At 37.7% G+C, this 17,071-nt stretch overlaps 1 non-coding gene across 1 annotated transcript; it reads left to right on the forward strand.

The window, feature by feature from the left end:
• Window positions 1-16,731: 16,731 nt before the first annotated feature.
• Window positions 16,732-16,834, forward strand: LOC112132498 (small nucleolar RNA U13). The gene has a single exon (XR_002914263.1). It is a non-coding gene; the product is annotated as a small nucleolar RNA U13 (small nucleolar RNA).
• Window positions 16,835-17,071: the final 237 nt, after the last annotated feature.

Consider the following 17,071-nt stretch of genomic DNA (forward strand, 5'->3'; position numbering starts at 1 on the left):
TTTTCTGTCTTTCTTTTTTCATATAATATTTCCTGGAGACCATCCCATGTTAGTATATAGAGGTCTTCCTCATTCTTTCCTGTGGCTGGGTGTTATCTATACATTTTGTAGAAGTATCGTAGTTCAGCTAACCTATCCCTATTAAACGATATATTTGAATTATTTTCAGTTGTTTGGTATGACAATGTTACGGTGAATAACCTTATGCATATGGTGTCTTGTATTTCTTGAAGTGGTTCTTCAGGGAAGATTGCTAGAAGTAGGATTGCTGGGTCAAGGGTAAATATATCTGTAATTTTTTTTTAATATTACCAACCTCTCAGTAGGAATCACACCATTTTGTACTTCAGCCACAAATGTTTGAGAGTGCCTGTTTCCCTACAGCCTTAACAATGGAGTGTGTTATCAAACTTTTGGATTTTTGTCAATATGATTGGTTAAAAAAATGAATCTCAGTATAGTTTAATTTGCATTTCTCTTATGAGATAGGTAGAGTATGTTTTAATTTGTTTAAGGGTCATTAGTGTTTCTTTTTTTTTGGTAAACTGTTATTTTCCTATTATTCTGTTAGACTTTTGGTCATTTTCTTCTTAGGTTTTCAGATCTCTTTGTATATATCTGTGGCTACACATATAATATGGATATTTTTGTCATGCAAACTAATTTTGTATTTATAAAATCAAACATCATATTTATTTTATGCCTTCTGGATTTTAAGTCATAGTTAGAAAGGCTTTCCCACTCCCAGGCTGAAAGGTATTCAGCCATTTTTTCTTTGAGTACTTACATAGTTTCCATTTTTATATTTAGACCTATGATACTTTTGGAGTTTGTTCTGTGTGTGGTATGATATATTGATCCAATTTTATCTTCTTTCAAATGGTTATCCAATTGTTCCAGCATCATTTCTTGAAAGTTCTTTTTCCCAATCATTTGGGATGCCATTTTTTTGAGATACTAAATTTTGATATCTATGTGGGTTTATTTCTAGACTTCATAATCTGTTCCATTGGTCTATTTATGTGTCAGTAGATTATGGTATAGAGACTTTGTAGCATTTTAAGATCTGATAAGTCTAGCAACCCTCATTTTCATTACTATTCTTTTTTCTGTGATTTTATGGCTAGTCTTGCTTATTTACTTGTACGTATAAGCTTTAGAATCAATGTACTGCATTGAGATCCAAGGACTTGGTATTTTTTGTCCTTGATGAGATTGTAAATTAAACTTTGGGAGATTTGATAATCTTAAGAACATTGCATACATTTTTGTTATCCTTATCTGTTTAATGAGAGTTTTATAGCATTTTATATAAAAGTTTGAATGTTTCTTTTCAGTTTAGGGGTCTTCTATTATCTTCTGATTGTTTATGGTTTATACATGAAAGCTATTGATTTGTGGGTTAATTTCCTATCCTGTTAACTTACTGCATTATCTTATTATTTGTAGTTTTACTGTTGATTTTCTTGTGGTTTCCAGGAATATCATCATGTGAATCTACATAGTTTGCTTCTTCCTTTCTAATTTTTTACTTCATTTTTTAATTGATTGAGTTGCTAAGATTTTCAATATAATTTATATAGTAGCGGAGTTTTATTTCCAACTTTAATTAGAATATATTCACCTTTTTTTTTTTCCAGCTTTCCCAAGGCTCCTTCTATGCGCCCCCCCAGGCCTGAACAGCCTCTTTGCTTAAACCATATCTTTCTTCCCCATCTTCTTAGCCTTCATCTTAATTAAAGTATACTTTCCTTTGGCATACTTGCTAAGAGCCCTATTTTTCCTTCTGATTTGCAATTTTGAAAATGAGGAAAATTCCTTTATGGTATTTAATTTTATTCCTTTATCAGGCAGCTTAAACTCAATTCCTATTGTTATTTTCTGAGTAGAAGTGGACAAAAGAATAGGGTTTTTAAGTGTGAAAACTTTTCTCATGGTTGAAGATTACTGTTAAAGTATTACTCAGTTTCTGCCAGGCATGGTGGCTCATGCCTATAATTCCAGCACTTTGGGAGGCTGAGATGAGAGTATCACTTGAGGCCAGGAGTTTGAGACCCGCCTGGTCAAAATAGTGAGACCCCCATCTTTAATAATAATTTTTTAAAAGTATCGCTTATTTTCTATGGGCAATTAAGATACAATTAATAAAGCAGAATTTTTCTCTTTTATGGCTCTTGGCTAAGTTTTTATCACTATCTTCTGTTTTTATCCAAGCAGTGTGCTAGCTGGCTATTTGCCTTTAATCTCTGAAGTGGCCATACTATACCAAAGATGTGAACATCTTTAGGATGTAGAAGATTGAATAGGATGCAAAACTATTGAACAAATCTTACCAAGGTTGAAAAAAGTGAGCAGATGAGTCTTACTCTTGAGAAAGTCAGATAATTTAATATCAAAACTTAATTTTATCTTTTTAATGTTTAAACTCAAGCCTAGTGTGAATAGCATATCATCTTTACTCTACTAATATTTTTAAAGAAAAATATTTCTTACCTTGAAATTTCACCACAATACATTTTGCCAAATATGATCGACTCAAAATAACACTTTTGATACATGAAAAGAATATGAAATATCAATTCCAAACAAGCCTATACCAGAGAAGGCAAATAGGTCTCATTTCATGCCAACTTCAATTGCTTGCTGCTAAGAAAATTATATTAAGAATGATTCTAAGGCTGCCTCTAGGTTTAGAGGGAAGAGTGTTGTGATATCTGCCATGGGCAGGGCTGGAGAAGTAATGGCATAGATGTCTCTTTGAAATGTCTCACCTATACTTCAGAACTCTAAATATCTGAGATGGCATTTATGAGCTATACTTGTTATGTTTTAGGAATAACTTTTTTTGTTTAAAAACAACCTTATTGTTGGTAACAAAGTTTCAGATATATTTTAATGTGTCTCAGTCTGAATTTTTAGTGTCCGTCTTTCTCTTCGGTTTAAATCTGAAAATCACTAAGTTATGGAACACCTTGTAGATGTTCTAGTAAGTCATCTACATGGATGATAGTATAGTTGATCTCTGTAACATGGGAATGATGGCAACTTGTCATTCAAAATTTTTACAAATTGGCGTTTATTACCTTGGGATCAATCCTTCAACTCTGATTTTTTTTTTCCATTAAATTGAATCCGTTTATCATGGGTGGACTCACACTAACCAAGCTCATAAAGTATATTTGTTAATTTCTACTGAGAACTTCAACTGGAATAGTGACGAAAAACTGTAGTTAGCCTGATTAGCTCATGATACTTGTAGTCTTTACTTGGGAAGCCAAATCTTAATCAACATATGAAATTATTAACTTATAATAAGAAATATAGCCATTATTAGAACTGGAATAATCAAATCTACATGACTGGTCCATGACTTTACATACCTACATGGAAATTAAAGTCATAATGTTCTTTGTTAAGCATTAATTAGAACAAGGGGAATTAGATTAATTGAATGCAAGAATGTTTTTTTCAGTGTGTTTGGTTTTGGCCCAAACAGATTCTCCTGTGTACAAGTGCTTGGATGAGCATTGCCAAAATACTGCTTTCTAAGCCCTGTTTTTCCATTTGCATTTGATTGGCCAATTCCCCTTTTGATTGACACATTTAATAAAGCATGGTAATATAATTAATCAAATAGCAGCCAAGTCTGTCAGGCCTTTCTTTCATTCATCTTTAAAGGTGACTTTGCTCTCTACTGTGGTCCATTAGGCATTTAAAGTTTTACACTTACGAGGCATTCTTATCTTTCTAATTTCCAGGTTCTTGTGGGAAGCCTTACTACTTATAAGTACTTAGAGTATATCGTATTAAAGAATTGTGTTTAGGCGTAATTTTAGTGAGTTACTCGAGAACTATTTAGCTATCTCAATTGTTTAAAATACAGATAATACACAGTGAGGGAGGGGAGAGATGGAAAAAGGTTATGAGATGTGTTCAATACAAATAAAGTTTTTAATGGATGTTAATATTCAGTAAAGTATTTCAGAAGTATACTGCTTTTCGTACATTTTTGCTGCATGCTCTAGCTTTAGCCCTCAGACCTCCCATGCAGACAGCACATATGTTCAATGGGGCTGTGCTGTTACAATTAGTGTCTAATGATGTGTGCTCTTAGTCTGTGGTAATGTTCTCAGGGAAGCTGAATTAGGCTCAGGATGTTACCTAAAAAGGACTTCATTGCTTACTAAAGATGTATTTTTGTTTCTTTTTCCCACTTTATTTCATATTATGTTTCTAAGATTTATCTTTCTATAAACCACATTTTAAAAATTCTATTCTACTCAACCCTGAAAAACAAAAGCTGACCCAATCACCACAGTTTTATGTAAATGTATACTGTTAAGAAACACTCGGTCTTCTGAAGCAATCTCTAGTTGAGGAGCTCTAAGTATTTCTTTTTTTTTTTTTTTTTTCTTTTATTATTATTATTATTATACTTTAGGTTTTATGGTACATGTGCACAATGTGCAGGTAAGTTACATATGTATACATGTGCCATGCTGGTGCGCTGCACCCACCAACTCGTCATCTAGCATTAGGTATATCTCCCAGTGCTATCCCTCCCCCCTCCCCCCACCCCACAACAGTCCCCAGAGTGTGATGTTCCCCTTCCTGTGTCCATGTGTTCTCATTGTTTAATTCCCACCTATGAGTGAGAATATGCGGTGTTTGGTTTTTTGTTCTTGCGATAGTTTACTGAGAATGATGATTTCCAATTTCATCCATGTCCCTAAAAAGGACGTGAACTCATCATTTTTTATGGCTGCATAGTATTCCATGGTGTATATGTGCCACATTTTCTTAATCCAGTCTATCATTGTTGGACATTTGGGTTGGTTCCAAGTCTTTGCTATTGTGAATAATGCCGCAATAAACATACGTGTGCATGTGTCTTTATAGCAGCATGATTTATAGTCCTTTGGGTATATACCCAGTAATGGGATGGCTGGGTCGAATGGAATTTCTAGTTCTAGATCCCTGAGGAATCGCCACACTGACTTCCACAAGGGTTGAACTAGTTTACAGTCCCACCAACAGTGTAAAAGTGTTCCTATTTCTCCACATCCTCTCCAGCACCTGTTGTTTCCTGACTTTTTAATGATTGCCATTCTAACTGGTGTGAGATGGTATCTCATTGTGGTTTTGATTTGCATTTCTCTGATGGCCAGTGATGGTGAGCATTTTTTCATGTGTTTTTTGGCTGCATAAATGTCTTCTTTTGAGAAGTGTCTGTTCATGTCCTTCGCCCACTTTTTGATGGGGTTGTTTGTTTTTTTCTTGTAAATTTGTTGGAGTTCATTGTAGATTCTGGATATTAGCCCTTTGTCAGATGAGTAGGTTGCGAAAATTTTCTCCCATTTTGTAGGTTGCCTGTTCACTCTGATGGTAGTTTCTTTTGCTGTGCAGAAGCTCTTTAGTTTAATTAGATCCCATTTGTCAATTTTGGCTTTTGTTGCCATTGCTTTTGGTGTTTTAGACATGAAGTCCTTGCCCATGCCTATGTCCTGAATGGTAATGCCTAGGTTTTCTTCTAGGGTTTTTATGGTTTTAGGTCTAACATTTAAGTCTTTAATCCATCTTGAATTGATTTTTGTATAAGGTGTAAGGAAGGGATCCAGTTTCAGCATTCTACATATGGCTAGCCAGTTTTCCCAGCACCATTTATTAAATAGGGAATCCTTTCCCCATTTCTTGTTTTTGTCAGGTTTGTCAAAGATCAGATACTTGTAGATATGTGGCATTATTTCTGACGGCTCTGTTCTGTTCCATTGATCTATATCTCTGTTTTGGTACCAGTACCATGCTGTTTTGGTTACTGTAGCCTTGTAGTATAGTTTGAAGTCAGGTAGTGTGATGCCTCCAGCTTTGTTCTTTTGGCTTAGGATTGACTTGGCGATGCGGGCTCTTTTTTGGTTCCATATGAACTTTAAAGTAGTTTTTTCCAATTCTGTGAAGAAAGTCATTGGTAGCTTGATGGGGATGGCATTGAATCTGTAAATTACCTTGGGAAGGATGGCCATTTTCATGATATTGATTCTTCCTACCCATGAGCATGGAATGTTCTTCCATTTGTTTGTATCCTCTTTTATTTCCCTGAGCAGTGGTTTGTAGTTCTCCTTGAAGAGGTCTTTCATATCCCTTGTAAGTTTGATTCCTAGGTATTTTATTCTCTTTGAAGCAATTGTGAATGGGAGTTCACTCATGATTTGGCTCTCTGTTTGTCTGTTATTGATGTATAAGAATGCTTGTGATTTTTGCACATTGATTTTGTATCCTGAGACTTTGCTGAAGTTGCTTATCAGCTTAAGGAGATTTTGGGCTGAGACAATGGGGTTTTCTAGATATACTATCATGTCATCTGCAAACAAGGACAATTTGACTTCCTCTTTTCCTAATTGAATACCCTTGATTTCCTTCTCCTGCCTAATTGCCCTGGCCAGAACTTCCAACACTATGTTGAATAGAAGTGGTGAGAGAGGGCATCCCTGTCTTGTGCCAGTTTTCAAAGGGAATGCTTCCAGTTTTTGCCCATTCAGTATGATATTGGCTGTGGGTTTGTCATAAATAGCTCTTATTATTTTGAGATACGTCCCATCAATTCCTAATTTATTGAGAGTTTTTAGCATGAAGGGTTGTTGAATTTTGTCAAAGGCCTTTTCTGCATCTATTGAGATAATCATGTGGTTTTTGTCTTTCGTTCTGTTTATATGCTGGATTACATTTATTGATTTGCATATATTGAACCAGCCTTGCATCCCAGGGATGAAGCCCACTTGATCATGGTGGATAAGCTTTTTGATGTGCTGCTGGATTCTGTTTGCCAGTATTTTATTGAGGATTTTTGCATCAATGTTCATCAAGGATATTGGTCTAAAATTCTCTTTTTTTGTTGTGTCTCTGCCAGGCTTTGGTATCAGGATGATGCTGGCCTCATAAAATGAGTTAGGGAGGATTCCCTCTTTTTCTATTGATTGGAATAGTTTCAGAAGGAATGGTACCAGCTCCTCCTTGTACCTCTGGTAGAATTCGGCTGTGAATCCATCTGGTCCTGGACTTTTTTTGGTTGGTAAGCTATTGATTATTGCCACAATTTCAGCTCCTGTTATTGGTCTATTCAGAGATTCAACTTCTTCCTGGTTTAGTCTTGGGAGGGTGTATGTGTTGAGGAATTTATCCATTTCTTCTAGATTTTCTAGTTTATTTGCATAGAGGTGTTTGTAATATTCTCTGATGGTAGTTTGTATTTCTGTGGGATCGGTGGTGATATCCCCTTTATCATTTTTTATTGCATCTATTTGATTCTTCTCTCTTTTTTTCTTTATTAATCTTGCTAGCGGTCTATCAATTTTGTTGATCCTTTCAAAAAACCAGCTCCTGGATTCATTTATTTTTTGAAGGGTTTTTTGTGTCTCTATTTCCTTCAGTTCTGCTCTGATTTTAGTTATTTCTTGCCTTCTGCTAGCTTTTGAATGTGTTTGCTCTTGCTTGTCTAGTTCTTTTAATTGTGATGTTAGGGTGTCAATTTTGGATCTTTCCTGCTTTCTCTTGTGGGCATTTAGTGCTATAAATTTCCCTCTACACACTGCTTTGAATGCATCCCAGAGATTCTGGTATGTTGTGTCTTGGTTCTCGTTGGTTTCAAAGAACATCTTTATTTCTGCCTTCATTTCGTTATGTACCCAGTAGTCATTCAGGAGCAGGTTGTTCAGTTTCCACGTAGTTGAGCGGTTTTGAGTGAGATTCTTAATCCTGAGTTCTAGCTTGATTGCACTGTGATCTGAGAGACAGTTTGTTACAATTTCTGTTCTTTTACATTTATTGAGGAGAGCTTTACTTCCAAGTATATGGTCAATTTTGGAATAGGTGTGGTGTGGTGCTGAAAAAAATGTATATTCTGTTGATTTGGGGTGGAGAGTTCTGTAGATGTCTATTAGGTCCGCTTGGTGCAGAGCTGAGTTCAATTCCTGGGTATCCTTGTTGACTTTCTGTCTCGTTGATCTGTCTAATGTTGATAGTGGGGTGTTAAAGTCTCCCATTATTAATGTGTGGGAGTCTAAGTCTCTTTGTAGGTCACTCAGGACTTGCTTTATGAATCTGGGTGCTCCTGTATTGGGTGCATATATATTTAGGATAGTTAGCTCTTCTTGTTGAATTAATCCCTTTACCATTATGTAATGGCCTTCTTTGTCTCTTTTGATCTTTGTTGGTTTAAAGTCTGTTTTATCAGAGACTAGGATTGCAACCCCTGCCTTTTTTTGTTTTCCATTTGCTTGGTAGATCTTCCTCCATCCTTTTATTTTGAGCCTATGTGTGTCTCTGCACGTGAGATGGGTTTCCTGAATACAGCACACTGATGGGTCTTGAGTCTTTATCCAGTTTGCCAGTCTGTGTCTTTTAATTGGAGCATTTAGTCCATTTACATTTAAAGTTAATATTGTTATGTGTGAATTTGATCCTGTCATTATGATGTTAGCTGGATATTTTGCTCGTTAGTTGATGCAGTCTCTTCCTAGTCTCGATGTTCTTTACATTTCGGTATGATTTTGCAGTGGCTGGTACCGGTTGTGCCTTTCCATGTTTAGCGCTTCCTTCAGGAGCTCTTTTAGGGCAGGCCTGGTGGTGACAAAATCTCTCAGCATTTGCTTGTCTGTAAAGTATTTTATTTCTCCTTCACTTATGAAGCTTAGTTTGGCAGGATATGAAATTCTGGGTTGAAAATTCTTTTCTTTAAGAATGTTGAATATTGGCCCCCACTCTCTTCTGGCTTGTAGGGTTTCTGCCGAGAGATCCGCTGTTAGTCTGATGGGCTTCCCTTTGATGGTAACCCGACCTTTCTCTCTGGCTGCCCTTAATATTTTTTCCTTCATTTCAACTTTGGTGAATCTGACAATTATGTGTCTTGGAGTTGCTCTTCTCGAGGAGTATCTTTGTGGCGTTCTCTGTATTTCCTGAATCTGAATGTTGGCCTGCCTTGCTAGATTGGGGAAGTTCTCCTGGATAATATCCTGCAGAGTGTTTTCCAACTTGTTTCCATTCTCCCCGTCACTTTCAGGTACACCAATCAGACGTAGATTTGGTCTTTTCACATAGTCCCACATTTCTTGGAGGCTTTGCTCGTTTCTTTTTATTCTTTTTTCTCTAAACTTCCCTTCTCGCTTCATTTCATTCATTTCATCTTCCAGGGCTGATACCCTTTCTTCCATTTGATCGCATCGGCTCCTGAGGCTTCTGCATTCTTCACGTAGTTCTCGAGCCTTGGTTTTCAGCTCCATCAGCTCCTTTAAGCACTTCTCTGTATTGGTTATTCTAGTTATACATTCTTCTAAATTTTTTTCAAAGTTTTCAACTTCTTTGCCTTTGGTTTGAATATCCTCCCGTAGCTCGGAGTAATTTGATCGTCTGAAGCCTTCTTCTCTCAGCTCGTCAAAGTCATTCTCCGTCCAGCTTTGTTCCGTTGCTGTTGAGGAACTGCGTTCCTTTGGAGGAGGAGAGGTACTCTGGTTTTTAGAGTTTCCAGTTTTTCTGCTCTGTTTTTTCCCCATCTTTGTGGTTTTATCTACTTTTGGTCTTTGATGATGGTGATGTACAGATGGGTTTTTGGTGTGGATGTCCTTTCTGTTAGTTTTCCTTCTAACAGACAGAACCCTCAGCTGCAGGTCTGTTGGAGTACCTGGCCGGCCGTGTGAGGTGTCAGTCTGCCCCTGCTGGGGGATGCCTCCCAGTTAGGCTGCTCGGGGGTCAGGGGTCAGGGACCCACTTGAGGAGGCAGTCAGCCCGTTCTCAGATCTCCAGCTGCGTGCTGGGAGAACCACTGCTCTCCTCACAGCTGTCAGACAGGGACATTTAAGTCTGCAGAGGTTACTGCTGTCTTTTTGTTTGTCTGTGTCCTGCCCCCAGAGGTGGAGCCTACAGAGGCAGGCAGGCCTCCTTGAGCTGTGGTGGGCTCCACCCAGTTCAAGCTTCCAGGCTGCTTTGTTTACCTAAGCGAGCCTGGGCAATGGCGGGCGCCCCTCCCCCAGCCTCGCTGCTGACTTGCTGTTTGATCTCAGACTGCTGTGCTAGCAATCAGCGAGACTCCGTGGGCGTAGGACCCTCTGAGCCAGGTGCAGGCTATACTCTCCTGGGGCACCGTTTCCTAAGCCCGTCGGAAAAGCACAGTATTCGGGTGGGAGTGGCCCGATTTTCCAGGTGCCGTCTGTCACCCCTGGAAGGGGACCTCCCTGACCCCTTGTGCTTCCCGAGTGAGGCAATGCCTCGCCCCTGCTTCGGCTGGCGCACGGTGCGCTCACCCACTGACCTGCGCCCACTGTCTGGCACTCCCTAGTGAGATGAACACGGTACCTCAGATGGAAATGCAGAAATCACCCGTCTTCTGCGTCTGCTCGCGCTGGGAGCTGTAGACCGGAGCTGTTCCTATTCGGCCATCTTGGCTCCTCCCCCCTAAGTATTTCTTAAGTACAGCTTTCTAGTCTTTCATTTAATCAGAATTAGGGCTAAGGGGGCAGAGAAGATGGCAGATTTTGAATTTTCTTCAATTCTGTGGTTCCTATATGCAATACGGGGCACATCATGAAGTGACTTTGTGTAACTGGTTGTGGTGACAACTTTTTCAAAAGGAAAATTATTCCTTTGTATGAAACTGTTACAATTGGGGCAAATTCACAGATACGGCTTTGGGACTTACTGCTTCTTCCTTATAGACTGGGGAGATTGACAAATAATTTTTTTGACTAGAAAAATATCTTATTATGGTTAGTAAGATAAAACAAAACCAAAAAGTTCTATGTTAAAAATTATTAATAGTTATTTCTGAGTTTTGGGGTGGGAGGTGACCAAGGGAAGACTGTTGTATTTAAGAAGACTGTATTGGACTTAGATCATTTTTGTTATGTAGCAGAAGACTGTTGGCAATATTTCAAGAAGGAGATGAGAAAAAGAGATCCCAATGTTATTCCTTGTAATTTGAAGTTAGAGAAAGCTTCCAGGAATGAGCAAGGAATCTCTGAGGAGGGCAAGTTAGAAAGGGAATGGGCTTGCTGGACAGAATGAGACAGATGTGGGAGTGGGAGTGGGTGGTGACACAGGTAGTTCTGAATCTTTGAGGCAGTGGATTCTGAAACTGATTCCAACATTTTTGGGATCAGTTTTAATAATGGGAAGAGGTTGTATGTGTGAACCTGGATCTGGGCCCTAAGAACTGAAATATTTGGCACTTGGGATTGTTAAAAATGATTCTGCCTTTATTGAGCATAACATGAGGGGTCACATTCAACTTTCAGAAAAGAGGACTCAGGCTCCAATTCTATGTTCTGTTTCTATCCTGTAGGGGTAGTTTTTCAACCTCAGAAAACATTTTCTGAGTTTAGGTTGTATTTTGCTTCCGTGAAATTTGTTTTAGTTCAGACATTTCTTAGAGAATTTTTGTTGTAACAGGATAGAGTTGGACTTTTCCTGCTAAGACTCTAATGATAAGGTTGAGTGTACAGGCAACCTTTTATGTTTTAAGGCATAAATTGGGGGCTAGACTCGCACATGCTTGGGGCTTATTAAGAAGTAAAGAGGCTCTGCTGTTCCTAAGCATCTCATCAGCACCAACCTTATCATTCTCTCTCCTATCCTCCCTCCCAGAAGCAGATCAGAAGACTAGGGTGAAAAAAGCATTGGAGCTATGAGTCATTAACCTAGAGGGAAAGGGCTGTGGTTTTTATTTTCTTTTCTCGAGGCGAAGAAGAGGGATACTCAGCACCCCAAAGCCAAGCGAGGGGACAGTTACATGTAATGATTTTTGTGTTCTCCTGGTTTGAAGTTTGCTTATGCTGTAGACTTGGTTATCTGCCCGGTGCCCATTTGAACAGGATAGATAATTGGAAAAAGAGTGCATGATGGGGTGAAGGGCAGTGGGGAGCAGCCTGCACTCTCATGTTAGGCTTAGAAAGGATGTGTGAGTTTCTTGAGTCAAGTGGGAAGCTAACTGGGCCTTAGCCATCTTGACAGAAGCCTACCCAAGACAGCTTGCCACCAGGCAAGTATATCCTGGCAGAAAGAGGATGTAAAGTGAATTGTTCTCCAGGTTACACACTGAGGGAGCATTGGAAGAGGATAAACTGGAGACAGATTTTCCACCTTATGAAACCACATTTGCCTAATGAAAGAACCAGCATTTTAATGCCTGCCACACAGAGTTCATCAATACCCAGCTTTGGCCAAGAAAGGATAACAACAGGGATCCAATAAGAAAGAGCCACTTGTCTCTTTTCAACTTCTTCCTCTTTATCACAACAAGCCAGGACAAAGGGGCCTGGAAATGGGGCTGGGGGAGGAAGAATGAAAGATCAGATTACTTTCTTTCTTACTCTTAAGTCTTTCAGGCTAAGGCTTGGACAACACTTCAGGGGAAGGATGAAGTGAGCTTTTAAGTTGGAAATTTCAAACTGGACTGGGCTATTTTATGCCTGAAAAAATGATCCAGAAAGGCCTTCAATCCTTTCAAGATGTCAGTTAGGAAATGACAGGGATGGGAAAGGTAGAATGGAGCTAGTATACCTGAAGGCAGCAATGGGAAAAATATGAAATCCTTCAATGCCTTGTATCCTGTTTCCATCTAGAGCTGCCTAGCCCTTCGTGTTCCATTAAAGGCACTGTTTCATAAAACCCAAAACTTATCTTGATTCATGCCTTTATGTTGACTGTCACCAGAACCTGACCCATGTTCACTTGTAGGACTGTGTGAAAGTGACTGAGGGAAGGAATGAAAGGAATTATAGAACCTAGTAGTCCTTGTTCAACTTGACTGCAAGTCCTCTTCCATGAGTAGAATACCAGTGCTGAAGGGATGATACTCTGGAAGACTTACTACCACCAGTTCAAGGTGTTGTCCAAGCACCCAGATTGTTACAGAAGTAGGAGCTCCTGCCTTAGATTATGGGTTCAGTTTCTTCCTGCCAAGGCCAGCTTTTACCCAGCAGTAATACCTTTTCACAGCTTGCAGTGGGGATAGACTCTTCCCTCAACTGCCTTTTTACTAATGGCCTAGACAAACAAACATTGCCCCTGGGATGATTTTTGCACTCCAAATTGTGGTTAAGTAATATTCTGTTTATGTATCATAACTTTTTAATTTTTCCATGTAATTTACATAGTCCACTTAAAATTCTATTAGGAATATGTGTCATACTTTTCCCAATTTTGGACATTGGGGTGTTTTTTTCCTTTATAATTGTTGCTATAATTTTTGTGTACCTATTATTTTCTTTTTGTGAATTTTTAATTGCTTTATCTTAATTTTTGTGGATTATTTCTTCAACAGAAGAATTTACTAGGTGTAAACATTTAAACATTTTTAATAATCTTGAAATATGTCCACAATATATCTTTAAAAATATTTAAAAATTGTCATTTGCTATTTTCAAACTTTCCTATTCACCCCATCAGATTAATCTTTTGAACACACTTTAAAGAAATCATTCTTGTTTTAAAAAGTTTTAATGGTTCCCATCATCCCTTCTTTTGAATGAGTTAAAACTAATATTAATTTTTTTATTCTGATCTGGTTCCAAAAGTTCTTTTAATCCTTGTACCTTCTACTTTGTAATGTGAAATCCTTGCTCACTGTCTTTAAAATATACTACTTCAACATGTTTGCTATACTATTTCATCTACATGGAATGCCCTCTCTCCACTTTTAGGTCTCAGGAAATTCTATCTACTTATTAAGGTGTACTTTTCAAGAACATACTGTTTTTATAAAGTTTTACTTGCCCATTCCTGCCGTGTACAAACTTACTTCTCTCAGCTCTGAATATTTTTTATGTTAACTTTTACCATCATTTATTTTGCTGTCTTGTATTGTAAGTATAAAAGATTGCCTGAGATAAAATGCTCCAGATTGGACAAACAGAACAAAAACCAAACCAAACCAAAAAGACCCCCAAACACATCCACTTTGATGGGAACAGTAGAAGCTACAACAACTGTTATTTCAAAATGGATGCACTCTGTCTTGCAAGAAGAGATAGAGATTTGAGCAATTCTAGGTGTATGTTCTTTATTTTGGGGAAAAAAATGGAAAGGGTCCTTTAGTTGAAGTGGAACTCTGGCAACAACATACATTTTATCCTGTAATAGTGCAGTGGCATAACCAGAAAAAAATATGATGATATTGCTATCTTGAGATAACAAGACCATTATATATGGTGAGTAGTATGGCTAAAAATCTTACTCTCTGAAACTCTGAGTATGTATCTCTTGAATTATTTAACAAGAGCCTGCAAGGGGTGGAGCATTATGCTGTTGTCTAAAATTTATGCGTATCTAGGAAATGATGTCTGTATCTTGTGAGCACCAGGGATATTCTTACATTAACCTAAATTTTTGTATGCAGGGTAGAGGGAAGCCTGCCTGACTTCCTCCCTCAAATATTCAAGCCTGAATGGAACCTCTCTGGCACTGGTATTTCATGCAGTATCAGCTCAGCTTGAAACAATGAAAGTAGCATATCTGATCACAAGCAGTTGATCCCCAGACATGTTTATTGATGGCACTATGAAGGAAAACAGCATACTGACATACAATACAAAGAAACTTGGCAGACTTTATAGTGGCAATTCAGTTTTGGCATTTATATTGGTAAAAACAGATTACAAGGCTTAGTGTAACTCAAACCTTATTTAAGCTTGCAAAATGTCTGATTTGATCAGTTGGCATTCCTCTGAGAGCAACACCTCTATCTCTAGGAATTCCTCTTAAGCAGTTTACATTCATGTAGTGCCTGTGCTTTGCTTTAAGTGTGTTATGTAATCTAATCATTTTTATTTTTTCTGATTGACCCCATTCAAAAAATTCTACTGAGTCACCATGCCCATCAGCATAGTTTAAAAAAATTTAAATGAACAGTGACACTTTGTGGGTAGAAATATTCATTACAGTGCTCTTCCGTAAGAATCTCCATTAACACGTCCCATGGTAATAAAGTAAATGATACCAAAATTTAGTCTTCTTGGCAAAGTAATATACAGTATTTGAAGTGTGTTGGTTTTGCAGCAGCTGTCATTCCATACCAATCCATTTAGTTAAAAAGCAAACAGGTGGCTCACACATATTGTTTTTACTACATAAATTTTTAAATTTTCTTCAGTCCTACTGAAATAAATGGGGCATTTTTGCTGTTGATTTCAGTTCACTAGAAAAAATATGTAACAATACAGTGGAGATATTATTAATAGCACTGTTCAAAGTGCATGCTTTCTTCTAAGCAGATATCTATTGATCCAAAATATGAACAAGTAACTCAAGTGAGACAAGTAAGTTACATGTATACTTGTGAGACTGAAACAAAACAAAACAAACAAACACAAGATTAATGTGTCCTAATTAATTCCTTTGTTTTGGTACTATGGCACACAAGAAGTAAAATTATAGTGAGGTTTTAAAAATATTTACTCCAAGATCAAGACTTTATTCCTTTAAGGTTTAGGTTAAGTTTTCCCTCAATTTTATTGCACTTATGGATTTATTTTTGACCTTTAAGGAAGGCTTTGTGACAATAATTAGTGTTTTATTTTCTTGCAAAATGAAAGCATGTTATCTTGCCTGAGGTTAATGTGTTTTTAAGTCTCTTGAGGTGCTGCGGTTGGAAAGCAATTTAGAATATTGTCTTCTGCCAGCTTCACATACAACAGAGAGATGAGTGGAAAATATCTGATTAGTGGGTGTGACAAAATATGGCAAGACAGTTATGGAAATATATGTAAACTATGTTGTTTGACTTACATATTGGTTTTTTAAGAACCAAAACAAATACAATGAAAAACATTTTTTGACAACTTAATTAGAGAGTGGGAAGAGGGAGGTGATACAGTAGTCTTTTACAAGTGTAGCAAGAAGTCTCTTTCAAGTAAATTCAGTGTATAAAAAGCTGACTTTACAAAACAGAGACGTTATAGTGTGATTATGAGGTTTATAGAAGCATTTACCAAAGCCTGGAAGTAAATCATGTATCACTTAAAACATCCAAAACAATTATTTCGTTTAGATGCTTTCCCAGTTGAGTGAATTGAGTGATTTAATAGCTTAATTCTCCACTCACTGGTTATATTGAACTCCCACTACTTCTTCTCTCAAATCCCCTCCCATTTGAATCCTCTCTCCCTGGTCAGTAGAGGATGATGCCTGTGGTCTCAGGGTAATATGGATTTACTCTTAACCCTTCATGTACTGTACTGTAATTGCCTGTAATTGTCATCTCTCACAGATGACAACCTCCTTGAGGATTGAGGTTGTATATCTTATTCACTGTCTAGCATGTAGCACAGTGCCCAGCATATAATAGGTGCTCATTAAATATTTAATGTTTGTAGGTGCCAGAATGTTGGAATAGAGCTAGAGGGATGAGGCAAAGTGAAATTCCTTTCTAGTCCCTTAGGGACAAGGAGAACCCCCTACTTGTGGGGCTTTAATTTGTGCTTGCCCAGGTGGGATACGTTTCCAGACTATTGATGTTTCTTTTTGCTCTTGATAGCTTTGAGATATGGGTTTGGAGATCAGCCATCCTGTATGAAAGAAGCCATTCTGTTCCAGAAACTGTGTAGTTGGAATTCAGCTTCAGATGGTGTTCAGCTTCAGATGGTATACAGATTCTTTAAATAATAATGCATTTAGACAGACTATAAAGGAGACTGTCTCTTCGTTTGGGAATGTGTAAAACAAAGTAATATGATAAAAAGAATGTTGTAGATCCTTTTGTAGTTCATGAGCATGATGATTGGGTGTTCACACGCATGTGTGAAATGTGCCACCCTCAACCTTATTATGAGGTTGGCACATTACCCGTCTGACATGAAAGAAAGGAAAAACAAAGAAAAGTGTGGTATTGAGAAATAGGACATTAGGCCTTGTTTCACTACTAACTCTGTATTTAACCTTGACCTTATCATGTATCTCTTTTGTCTTAAATTTCTTCTTTTAATTATTTTTGTTTTATTTATTTATTTTAAATTTTTTATAAATTTAGAGGGTACAAATGCAGATTTCTTACATGCATATATTGCATAGTGGTGAAGTCTGGGCTTTTAGT

The sequence above is a fragment of the Pongo abelii genome, chromosome 11 (assembly GCF_028885655.2).
Source record: "Pongo abelii isolate AG06213 chromosome 11, NHGRI_mPonAbe1-v2.0_pri, whole genome shotgun sequence".
Classification (NCBI taxonomy): Eukaryota; Metazoa; Chordata; class Mammalia; order Primates; family Hominidae; genus Pongo; species Pongo abelii.